We start from the raw sequence: 13,013 nt of genomic DNA on the forward strand, positions 1-13,013 counted from the left end.
GTACAAAGCTGCAGACTTCTTGATGCCTAACTTTTTTTTCTGGCCAGTTGATCAAAATAAATGTAGTTTGGCCTTTCCAGGCAAGATTACTGAGTTCTTTCTGGTAATGGAGAACAAGCATATAATAACTACTAGAGAAAAATGTATTTATTCCTCCTTTCTCCTTGCACTCCTGCTGAAAATTGCTGGTGTCTTGTTCCAGTCTTCCAGCAATTACCCCCAATATTACAAAGCTGAAGTGGATGTTCATGTGAGGGTCAAGCAGACATTTTAATTGATACCACTTACACCTTAAGGAATTCAGAAGAAAAGTATTAATGGTTATACCAGATTTGTGAAAATTACAAAACAATTATTGAAAGACGCAAATGTTCAAATGTTTCTGAAAACTGAAAAAGCCCAATTGTATTTTTCAATGCTACCCATAACTGAACCAGCAAACCAGTAAAATGTCAAGTAAACCTGAAGGCTGTCTTAAGGCTAGAGCAATTTCTCCAACAGTGCAGGTAAGGGAATGGTTGCATGTGTCATTCAGGGACAGTTGTTTAGGCATTGCTGTTATACATCAGAGGATTTTAAGTTCTGGCTAGGCAGTCCTCAAACAGCAAAGCACAAGTCAGATTAACCAGTCAGCATGCATCTCCACACAAGAGATGGGATTCAGGTTCTTGCTTTGAACAGTCTGGAGCTTATGCAACCCTCCACTTACCCATAAACCCATTTGTGGTGTAGGTATGTGGTGGTTATGGGCAACTCTAAATCAGGCTAAGGACCAACTTACGCAGAATGAATTGTCTGCACCAAGGGAACCTAAGATGTATATAAATTCTGCTGTGTGACACTTTCCCTTAAAAGGAAATTATGGCAGCTATTTCACAGGGTCAAATTGACTGCCTCCACTTTTAAATGAAACTGTCAGTCATCTGCAGATCCTAAAAGTACTGCTCATGATTCAGTTTTTATAGATACAGTACTATCTTCCTGTCTACCTAATAAAAGCTAATTCAATAAAGCTTTTAAGATCTGATTACTAATCCAGATGCATTTGCTGTATCCAGCATAGGAAGGAGACAATCTTGTTCAGAGATGTTTTTTTTTAGTTGCAATGGTTGTTGCTTTTAGACTGGGGAAATATGGTTTTGGACTTGGATTTTAAACTGTACCATATATATTTGGAATTGTATATAAACTTTTTTTAATTCTATTTATATATTTATATATATTTATATATTTATACTTGAGTGAAGAACCTGCTGTTCTCTTTTTAACACATTAGCCCAGAAGACTTACCACTATGCCACACAATATAGCTGCATGTTGGTCAAGTGGCTGAAAAATTGTAACTTTTCAGCTACATTACATTTTTTAAATGGCTGTCAATTGCATATTTTTCATCGTTTGGACAAGTGTAGTTAAATTGTGCAGGTTGCTGACTGGAGCTTGAAACCTGGTGACACTTTTAAGTCTTCTCCCCTAAGAAATCTCAGATTTCTGTAGGACTTCCAGATGCTGCCGTTCTCTAGGTTAAATACACAAAACTCCTTTAAAGGCATAAACAAGTCCTAGCAAAGGGAATGTTTGAAACATTTAAAATTCCTTTCATAAGTCAATCTGTTAAGAGAATTTTATACATATGAGCATTACCAAACTACTACCTTTTGGCCTCAAATATTACTGAAATTAATCTCTAAAATGTTTCCGTTTATCCATCCTACCACAAAGTTTCATCAATAATAGTCCAATCTGGTGCATTAAATCTTTTATTTTTACAACTTATTGCATACAATCACAATTACATTCTCTTTAAAAAAGAACACATTCTGGTGTTATATTTAATGTTTACATTTTTAATGCACTGATTTTCTTCAAATCTCCAAAGACTAGAGGCTCATGCATGATGTAACTTCGGCAAAGCCAACTTCAGATTACGTTCCCCTTCGACTTCAAACACTGTTAATAAAAATGGACAAATGCAGGAGACAGCATACTAATTTACATCTTGCAACATGCCTGTGCTCAAAAATCCTACTGATGGTCATTTGAATAAACACAAATTGCACTACTCAGAATTATCTCATTGCCGTGTTTTGGCTAAAACATTCATTTAAGGAAAAAAAAATATGAAAATGTCTACATCCTCTGGTCTCATGTTGGACATTTGCATATATGGGCATTAACATTTGCAGAACTAAATTCTCAGCAAAAGTTAACACAAGGACAATAGTTATTCAATTGACATACAAGCAGTTGCTCATAATACTGTTTTCAAGCAATGTTTCTGCTTGTTTAATAGTCTGGATATTTTAGTGTTTATTCATTGGAGTCCTCTTATCAGTCACGAATCCAGCTGTTTAGTTTGTGTTGTACATCATCTTACCTTTTTTCAGACATAATGGCTGTAGTCTAGGATTGCTCCTGTATCACTGTTGAAAAGCAATGATGGAATACTTTATTATAATGAGCAAGGCAATATAAAAAAACTTGGGGTTTTCCCCCCACAAAAGGTACATCTCCCATTCTTAGTTCAACTGCGGTCAGTGGGAAAAGGCAACAAAAGTAACACAACATGCCTACAATATTACTGCTCCAATGAGAACCTTTAAAAATTGAATCTTAAATTTGCACAGGGCTGCAAAGATTTCACTTCCACCTAAATTAAGCCCAGTAATAAATCAGAACATAGTAATCTAAAATATTCCACTCACTTGATGCATGTTAGGAATCAGAAACTGAAGACCCAATGCCAAATGCGTCCCAGCTGCTCTAAATTTCATCTAGAAGTCAAAATAGCATCTGTGTTAAAGAGAATATTCTAGCAGCAATGTTTCTGCATAACAAACTCCAGTTGTATTAATGGCAGCATAACCTCAGAAGCCGGATCCAAATTGGCATTTTTTCATCAAGAAGTCAGGTTCGGGATAGGCTCATCACTGGTTGGGCCATTCCATACTATTTATTTCAGTAAAAACAGTTCATACACATACCTTCATCTTAATAGTAGTATTATCACGTCTGAAAAGAGAAAAAGCAAGCGTTCTTATTCCATATTTTGCATTTCTAGTAAAGGACAAGTTGTTACAAAGAAGCATTCAAACAAGCATCAGTTCAGTTATTAATTATACAGTTTTAGTACAAATGCAGCACTGTAATGCCAAGAAGGAAAAAATACTGAATGGCAAATTATGGTTTTCAAAGTCAGCCTTGCATTCTTTACATTCTTTAAGAGTTGTCCATCAGCAAAATTAATTTTCTGTCTCTGTAATCTTTAACTCAACTCCAAAAGGCTGAGAAACCCTCAAAACAGATTTGAGAAATTCCATTCCACAAGAGAAATATGTAACTATTAGTGTAAGCCTAAATGATTCCAGCAAGAATGTCATTTCATCAACTGGAATTTTTCTTTCTTACAAAGTGAGGAGTAGTATAGATTTGAATCATTTCTATCACTAGTTTCTCCAACAGCTAATGTTACAACTGAAAAGGAGGCCTTATATACCGTATACTCTTAGTAGAGGCAGGTTAAGGTACTGGCCTAAAAACCGGGACTATGATGTATAAGAACTCCTTCACGCATTAAAAACCAGCTGGGTGACTTTGGACCTCACATTCTCAGCCCAACACACTTCAATGTTGTTGTGGTAGAAAATACTACACAGGAGTATTAAATATGTTTGGCACCTTGAGTTGAGCTACTTTTTAAAAAGTGGGATAAGAATATAATTTCAATACAACAGATTTTCCAAATTTCACATATAGTGAGGATAATTTTAGTGACAAGTATTTCAGTGGAATTATCCCCATGACAGGGGTCCCCAGCCCCCCCATCCGTGTCGCAGCACAAAGCCCCATCTGAAGAATGTAGGCAACACACAAAACCACACCCCTTCCGTGGAAAAACCTCTCCACATAATAGTCCCTGGTGTCCCAAAGGTTGGGGACCTCTGCTATGAGATATATAATATTTGGTCAAGGATTTACTTTCATCAGTCACAGTAACTTCAAATTGAGAATTTATACTAACTATAGGATTTGTTGTCCAGTAAAAAATCTCATCAAAACTATTTCATAAGGATTATCCTTATTCAAATATTTCATATTTTAAAAGATCAAACTAATTAAAAATATTTGAAGTTAAAACTACAAGAAATGAAAGCTTAACAGAATAAAGATACTAGTAAAATTTGTATATTAATTTTTAAAATTCTATCAGTTGTGTATTTGAACCCAAAATATTCTAATTTTACACATCCAACATGATAAAATGACCCTTCTAGTTCACATCTTCAACACAAATTCATTGTACCTTTATATAATTGACAATGAAATCGTTCTTGATGGCTTGTGAACCCTATCACAAGAAACAACTCTCCCAAATACTTAAAAGTGAAGATAATTTTTGAATCCCTTGATCTGAGCAAATATACATGCTGAAACAACGCTAGCCAGTTATGGAGCATTATGCTCCTTCACATTTTGCCAGCATTTTCTGAGACAAATCCCTTTTAAATTCTCTTATTTAATCTACACAGCTATAATGTTTTTATGTTTTATCTTTGTTAACATTTGTTTCAGTTATTTCTGCTATTTTTTTAGTCCTTAAAAGGACTGTGGAGTTGTGTGTGAAGCCAGGAGATCCCATATGAGGCAACTCCAAAATATCTGGGGGTCACCTTAGACAGGACCCTGTCTTTTAAAAAACATATTCAGAATATGGCTGCCAAGGTTAACAGCAGAAACAACATTCTGCAAAAACTATGCAGAACAACTTGGGGAGCTTCAGCTCCAACTCTTTGATGCGCAGCCCTTGGGCTTTGCTACTCTGTAGCGGAATACTGCACACCTGTATGGATAAACAGCTCACATACAAGACTTGTTGATGTTCAACTCAACCATACTATGAGATTAATTACTGGGTGCATAAAATCTACATCTATTCACTGGCTACCAGTTCTTAGCCACATACTTCCCCCGCACTTATAACGACAAGAAGCTCTCATTCGAGAGTATAGTAAGATCCTGCTAAACTCCTCTCTACCCATTCATGCCTATACCTCTGATCTCTTAAGATGTCGATTAAAGTCAAGAAATCCACCACTCCTCACAGCACTTAAGCTGCTGGCTGAACATCAGAGCACTATACAAAAGTGGATGGAAGCATGGAGTAGCTATACCTCCCAAGATATTTCTGAGCATATTAATCCTAATAGTATACCTCCAGGATTTAATCTACCCCGACAAATATGGATGACATACAATAGAATTAGAACGACTCATGGGGTGTGTGCTGATTCTCTGTATAAATGGGGAAAGACACCTTCAGCACAATGTGATTGCGGGGCTCCCTGACACTATCCAACATATAGTGAGGGAATGCACTAATAGAAGATACCCAGGAGATTTTAAGGACTTCCTCTGCGTAACATCGGCAGCTACTGACTGGATCTCCAAACTCGACATTAAACTCTGAAATGTTATTTCTGTTTTCCTCTTAGGTTTTATAATTCCTTTTTTTAAAAAAAATTGTTTTAACTGTTCTAACTTGTAAATATGAAGTGCTTTTAATTCTGTGTGTGACCAGCCATACGCTAAATAAATAAATTTGTTTCAGTATTATATACAGGCAACTAATACACCTAATCTTAGATATTAACAAAACAACCTCTACCACCTAATTTTATATAAATATATTTGCCTACAATCAAATATAGTGCAATACTTAAAACTATAGTGAACATACCACAGAGCTCACTGTGTGTAACAGCAACACCATCACAGCTTTTAGGCTCATATTTCCTGTAACATAAAACATATGGCTTTTAAAATCAAATGACAAATACCCATGTATAGTAATCAAGCTACTTTGTAAATAAATCCTAAAGCCTGAAGTGCAGCAGTGGCTTCCTTTTCATGTTATTCACTTGCATTGCAAGTCTGCATATATTTAAAACATTCTCAACTATGCAGCACGAAATCACTAATTCAAATGGCAACCTGTTAACTCACCACGTGGCCTTAAGCAAGCCATGCTTTCAGATCTTCCTCCAACCCTGGTACACCAGCAAAAATGTGCAGGGTAGTCGCTTTTAAAGTATTATAAGCTGAAGTATTAACAAATTACTTACAGTACCTAACCTGATTCTTTCCTCTCTCTAGCCGCTAATTTGAGTTGCAGCCGAACACTGAAAACAAGTCCTTCTAGTTTAAATTTATGTATTTTATCATTAAATCACGACCGTTAATCAGCGATATGCCACACTGCCATCAAGTTCAAGATTGCAATTTCAAAGCATCTCTTCTTCCCCCTGAAGCAATATGCATTTTTTTCCAAGGCTGCACGGGCATTCTGGCTCCTAACAAATTCGAATTACAAGTTTAATCTGGTGGTTCCTCTTTTAACACTCAAGCCGCAAGAAGCGCTGAATCGCGAGGGCCTCGACTGGTCTCCTCCTGCCAATAATCGCGCTCCATTCCACCACTGCGGGCTTTTGGCCCGGAAGGAAAAGTCTCGTCTGGGGGCCCTTTTCAGTTAAGAGGTTATACTTGTAAGGAAAGCCTCCCATTTTCTCTAATCCTTTCTTTTAAAAGCTAGATCCGCTGCACCTTATTCGAAGCTCGACCCTCTTTCTGTCTCAGCGCCCTCAAAAACGGAGCTAAAAGGCGCCGCACCGGGAGCTACCCACCAGAGGGGACCCTAAAAAGGAGTGCCGGCCTCGTGCAAGTTGCCTTCGTTATAGCTGTCGCAAATCAGCCCACAGCGGGGACAATCCAGAGAGGGAGGGGGGAAGGGAGGGCGAGCCACGCACAAAATGGCGGCGCCCGTTTCTCTCCTTCCTCCCACCCGCCACAAACTTACCACGCTCCGAACGTACAAGCAAAAGGGCGCGCCAGCTCTCTCTCCAAGCTTTATATAAGTCTCCGGGCACGAAGGCGAGGCTGGTCACGCCCCTCCATTCTCATTGGATACGGGAACGGAGAGAGGAGGCTGTTCTGTAAGGGTTAATTTACCACACCCCCCCCCCCCCCCCCGTTAAACGTAAGGGATATTAGCGCAATTTCAAATCTGCTCCCTCGTGGTGGTGGTTTGTTGTTTTTTTTTTCTTTTACCCCGACGGCCTTTTTTGTCTTTTATTATTCTCTTTGTGAGAGTTTCTTCCATTGTTTCTCCACATTCACTAAATAAGACCGGGAAAAGAACTGAGCTGGGATTTTTCCCATTGCCATCGTTAGAAAAAAAAATGACCTCTGCTGCACGGAAGAAGGGATTAGTTGTAAAGCAGCGTTCCTTAAACGTGAAAGCCAAAGTATTCGCCATGTTGAAAATAATACCACATTAATATTAGATGAAACCTGAGAAGCGGTTTTGCAGCAGCTATTGTGCCATTTTTAATTGTTAATACGTTAAGCATCAATAAATTATATACGTTACAGTTTTTGTATTTTGTATGTGTTTTGTTCGTATCACTCATAAAAAAGCAGCGGAGTGGGGTGGTGAGCTGAAGCGCACAGGCCTTGCGGGGGAGGCATCTATGGCGCTGCCGGGACTCTGCTGAGGCTCCAGGCAAGACTTGCGCGGCTCCAGCTGATCGGCGCTGCGCCCGGAAGAGAATAGAGAGGGCGGGAGGAGGAGGAGAAGATATAAAATGAGGTTTTAGCGGGAAAGGACGAGGACAGCGAGGGATAGAGAAGCCATAGGGATAGGGATAGGGGAGGCTTCTGTGGGGCAAGCCTGAGGGACATAAAAGAGGGAAGGTGATAGGGAGGCTTCTGTAGAGCAAGACTGAGGGATATAGAGAAGAAAATAGGTGAGGTGAGGTTTCTCTGGGCCAAGACTGAGGGAGATAGAGAAGGCATAGGGATAGGTGAGGCTTCGGTGGGGCAAGTCTGAGGAAGATAGGGATAGGTGAGGCTTCTGTGGGGCAAGCCTGAGGAAGATAGAGAAGGCGATAGGGATAGGTGAGGCTTCTGTAGGACAAGCCTGAAGGCGATAGAGAGGGCGATAGGGATAGGTGAGGCTTCTGTGGGGCAAGCCTGAGGGAGATAGAGAAGGTGATAGGGATAGGTGAGGCTTCTGTGGGGCAAGCCTGAGGGAGATAGAGAAGGTGATAGGGATAGGTGAGGCTTCTGTAGGACAAGCCTGAAGGAGATAGAGAGAGCGATAAGGATAGGTGAGGCTTCGGTGGGGCAAGCCTGAGGGAGATAGAGAAGGCAATAGGGATAGGTGAGGCTTCTGTAGGACAAGCCTGAAGGCGATAGAGAGGGCGGTAGGGATAGGTGAGGCTTCTGTGGGGCAAGCCTGAAGGCGATAGAGAGGGCGATAAGGATAGGTGAGGCTTCTGTAGGACAAGCCTGAAGGCGATAGAGAGGGCGATAGGGATAGGTGAGGCTTCTGTGGAGCAAGCCTGAGGGAGATAGAGAAGCCGATAGGGATAGGTGAGGCTTCTGTAAGACAAGCCTGAAGGAGATAGAGAGAGCGATAAGGATAGGTGAGGCTTCGGTGGGGCAAGCCTGAGGGAGATAGAGAAGGCAATAGGGATAGGTGAGGCTTCTGTAGGACAAGCCTGAAGGCGATAGAGAGGGCGGTAGGGATAGGTGAGGCTTCTGTGGGGCAAGCCTGAAGGCGATAGAGAGGGCGATAAGGATAGGTGAGGCTTCTGTAGGACAAGCCTGAAGGCGATAGAGAGGGCGATAGGGATAGGTGAGGCTTCTGTGGGGCAAGCCTGAGGGAGATAGAGAAGCCGATAGGGATAGGTGAGGCTTCTGTAGGACAAGCCTGAAGGAGATAGAGAGAGCGATAAGGATAGGTGAGGCTTCGGTGGGGCAAGCCTGAGGGAGATAGAGAAGGCAATAGGGATAGGTGAGGCTTCTGTAGGACAAGCCTGAAGGCGATAGAGAGGGCGGTAGGGATAGGTGAGGCTTTGGTGGGGCAAGCCTGAGGAAGATAGAGAAGGCGATAGGGATAGGTGAGGCTTCTGTGGGGCAAGCCTGAGGGAGATAGAGAAGGCAATAGGGATAGGTGAGGCTTCTGTAGGACAAGCCTGAAGGCGATAGAGAGGGCGGTAGGGATAGGTGAGGCTTTGGTGGGGCAAGCCTGAGGAAGATAGAGAAGGCGATAGGGATAGGTGAGGCTTCTGTGGGGCAAGCCTGAGCGAGATAGAGAAGGCGATAGGGATAGGTGAGGCTTCTGTAGGGCAAGCCTGAAGGAGATAGAGAGGGCGATAGGGATAGGTGAGGCTTCTGTGGGGCAAGTCTGAGGAAGATAGAGAAGGCGATAGGGATAGGTGAGGCTTCTGTGGGCCAAGCCTGAAGGAGATAGAGAGGGTGATAGGGATAGGTGAGGCTTCTGTGGGGCAAGCCTGAGGGAGATAGAGAAGGCGATAGGGATAGGTGAGGCTTCTGTAGGACAAGCCTGAAGGAGATAGAGAGGGCGATAAGGATAGGTGAGGCTTCTGTGGGGCAAGCCTGAGGGAGATAGAGAAGCCGATAGGGATAGGTGAGGCTTCTTTGGGGCAAGCCTGAAGGAGATAGAGAGGGCGATAGGGATAGGTGAGGCTTCTGTGGGGCAAGCCTGAGGAACATAGAGAAGATAGGATAGATGAGGTTCCTCTGGGGCATCAAATTTTGACCACCATTTTTTAGGAAGACTATTGACAAACTAGAACGTGTCCAGTGAAGAACAGCTAAGAATGGGCTAATAGAAAAAGACTAGTTGGAGGTGTTGCATATGCTTCATCTGAAGAAGAGTAGTCAAGGAAACTGATTTCTTCACAGAGCTGGGAATTTGAGTAGATTACTTCCAAATTCCATTCCAAACCATACTTATATGTTGTTGGATGAATTTGGACTACAGTATAGTGATATCTCGATATTCGACTGCTTCAAAATTTGTCAAATTTGGTACTTGACGCATTTTGATGTGAAAATGCTGCCCCGGTACTTGTTTGCTACTCAACAGTTGTGATAGGAAAAGAGGGATGGCCATGGATAAAGGACAGGAAGTCAGCCATGCTGGGAAGGTCACGGACATAAGAAAAAAGACAGACAGTCCTTCCAGTCTGAAAAAAAGAGTCACCTGGTAAATGACGTGGTTTGTTTGCCACTCATTGGTTTTAGTACACATTGTGCCTCCTGGAACCAATTAACGACCAGTACTGAGATACCACTGTAAATGGACTAGAGATGAAATGAAAGCAACATCATGAAGTTAAGAAAAGAAATGGCTGTGATCAAAAATAATTTGTCATGGTTAAATGCAAGTGGAGAGATGATTTAACTATAATTTTGAACCAACTTGTAACCTTTAAAATATAGCAGGTTTAGTCATTAAAAATACATAAACATCCCAAATGTCACATATTTTAAAATAGGTTAATACTTAAAGCATTTTAGAAAACACAAATATGTGATTTTAAGCTTATTTGCCTTGCCATGTTACCCAGATGTCTTCTCTGCATTGTTAGTTACAGTATAACCACATATTTAGGTTTAGGTTGTTAGGAAAATAAGCACAGATGTGCTTATAATATCAAGTGAGATATAATATTTATCTCTACTTGTTCCTTCACTTACTGGACAAATAAACCAAATTAAAGGCTCTGACTGTTTTTAAACCCTCCAGCTGTAAAAGGAATGATATAGTAGTTAGGTCTTGTCAAAGCCTCTTTGTCCAAAGTGTTTTGTGTAAACAAACTTGAGACAGCTGGGCACAATTCTACATTGTAAAAGGTCAATGTGATAAAGCAACAGTTATTATATAGTGAATTGAAACCATAGTTTTAGCACTTTTACTGCCAATTCCATTAACTGAAAAATTATACATTGGGAGGTTTTGGAACTTCTTGACTGAGGAGAAATTATGAGTGTGCATAGCAGTCAAAGATAATTTGAAATCAATTATTGCACATTTAAGTAAGACAGATGCAGAAAAGTCTCAGAGAGAGATCTTACCCTTCTATCAAATTTCTTAATATTTCAACATAAGTGGAACTCTGAAATAGCATATAATGAAATATATAATGGATAATTTATATGTTTTTGGATGGTACTTTAAAAATTTAAATCCAAGCAATCACAAATTATTCCTTAGTCTACTTAACGCTTCCATTTTATGAGGCCAGGCAGATAGAATTGGGCACTGATATTTTCTTTTGAGCGAAAGGACATGGATTTATTGAAATCTAGCAATAGCAATGTTAGTGCGCATTTCAAGGACAGATGCTAATAGGACTCCTTTCCTGGACGTAAGAAAAGGTGCTGCTCTGCCTCAAAAGTACCCTGCCTTTTCCATTAGACTACAATGATTACTGCTGGGTTGTTCTTTTCATATCCCTTATACTTTTGGCAATCACTTAAGTGCGGCAATGGGGGTTGGTTCATATGTACACATGACTGCCTGCCCCCTCTTTTTTTATTTTAGCGAGACTGGCAGCTCAGTGGTCAGGCTTGAGAGCACCATGAAGTCAGCAGACACCTAATATATTGTGTGGCCTGGAGAAGAATGGCCAAATATTGTTTAACTCAGGCAGGAAGAAAAACCTTGAATTTATTTTGGAGCATAGAGTGACGATTGACAGATCTTCTATTGCTATACTGTAATAAATATTAAATGTCAAGTTGTATTTAAGAGTCTAAGACAATTCAGAATAAAGAGTTGATTATCTAAACCAGTGGTCCCCAAACCTTTTGGCACCAGGGGCTGGTTTCATGGAAGACAAATTTCCCATGGACTGGGGGGAGGAGGGGGAGGAGTGTGCAATCTAGATCCCTCACATGTGCTGTTTACAGTAGGGTTCACACACACCATTCTCCATTCTTGCATGTAATAAGCCCCTGAGAGATGCAAAGGTAAAATGACAGTATGTTGGCATCCTTCCAGCTTTTAACATATTGGAATCATGCACCTGTATCTATCATTGTGTTCTGTCACACATACTCGGAGTGGAATAGATAAGTTCTAAACCCCACGTATGAACAGGCTCCTAAACCTCAAGTTGGATGGAGAGAATAATAGCTGTCCTGAACTTGAAAGCTGGAAAGTCAGAAAATTGATCATCCACAAAATCTGCAGAACAGCAATTCAAAGGAAAACTTCAGCTTTACTGCATTTTCAAATAAACTAGAGGAAAGCCAAAAATAAAGTAATTCAATTTCCAAAAGAGTTAGTATTGAGAAACTAAATATGTCCAGAGTCAATCCCAAAATGGTGCAAAGCATTTAATGTGGAAGGGCTGCTCATAAATTATCTTCTATCTTATTATCTGCATTTGGCTTACCTCTGAGGTTAATTAACGCTTCTCCCTCCCAGTAGCAAGCATAATGTAGCTTTCCACAACTGATCATCCTCTAGATGTATGTATGACAATTTCTCTAGTTCTGTGTACACACGTCTCACTGGCTGAGAATTCTGGAATTTTTAGTGGAAAAATAGCTGAGGGGGCACTCTTGGGAAAGCTCCTCTAGTGCAGCATAAGGTGACATAATTCAACATAAACATCTGATAGCAAATTTTCATTCACAGAATTTGCATTATTTTACTCTTTAAAACATATTCTGACCATTTAGTTTAACATCTGGAAGAACTTTGAAAGTGAATGGTCACTGAAAAGCATATAATAATGAATGGAATTTGTCCAAATGAGCATGTTTAGAATTGGAGTATCTTATCTCATAATAGAGGTTTAGTATAGGTGTGGCTTTAGTTTGATATTAGCATACATTTTCATTTTACGACCGGTAGGGGGCAATTAAACATAAGGTATTTATTGTATTTCTCTCCACTACAATAAAGCTGCTAATTAATTCACTCTATTTCTGTTTGAGAAAGAGGCTTTAATCTATCTTTTTTTGCAGAATACAAATTAATCTCTACTACTGTACCTGATATATGGTACCCTCTAGCTAAAAGTTACATCTGTCAGAATTTGGTACAAGATTAACAAATTTCAAAAACCAATTGATCCCCTATAGTCATTCACAAAAATACCTAAATATGAACTGTAAATTTACTGATATCAGAA

At 40.2% G+C, this 13,013-nt stretch overlaps 1 protein-coding gene and 1 long non-coding RNA gene across 4 annotated transcripts in view; one reads left to right on the forward strand and one right to left on the reverse strand.

The window, feature by feature from the left end:
• MRAP2 (melanocortin 2 receptor accessory protein 2) overlaps positions 1-13,013 on the forward strand; it is a gene marked incomplete at its 5' end in the record, with an annotated part of 869,028 nt that overhangs the window by 745,519 nt on the left and 110,496 nt on the right. The window lies entirely within an intron of this gene.
• On the reverse strand, positions 1,745-7,334 carry LOC310634640. 3 transcript variants are annotated; one of them, XR_014491283.1, is made up of 6 exons: positions 6,854-7,334; positions 5,738-5,793; positions 2,985-3,012; positions 2,706-2,774; positions 2,378-2,423; positions 1,745-1,950 (listed from the first exon to the last, which is right to left on the reverse strand). It is a non-coding gene; the product is annotated as an uncharacterized lncRNA (long non-coding RNA). The 3 variants fall into 3 exon arrangements; XR_014491284.1 differs by lacking the exon at positions 6,854-7,334 and adding an exon at positions 6,681-6,847; XR_014491285.1 differs by lacking the exon at positions 6,854-7,334 and adding an exon at positions 6,128-6,143.

Source organism: Vipera ursinii (genome assembly GCF_947247035.1).
Source record: "Vipera ursinii genome assembly, chromosome: 1".
NCBI lineage: Eukaryota > Metazoa > Chordata > Lepidosauria > Squamata > Viperidae > Vipera > Vipera ursinii.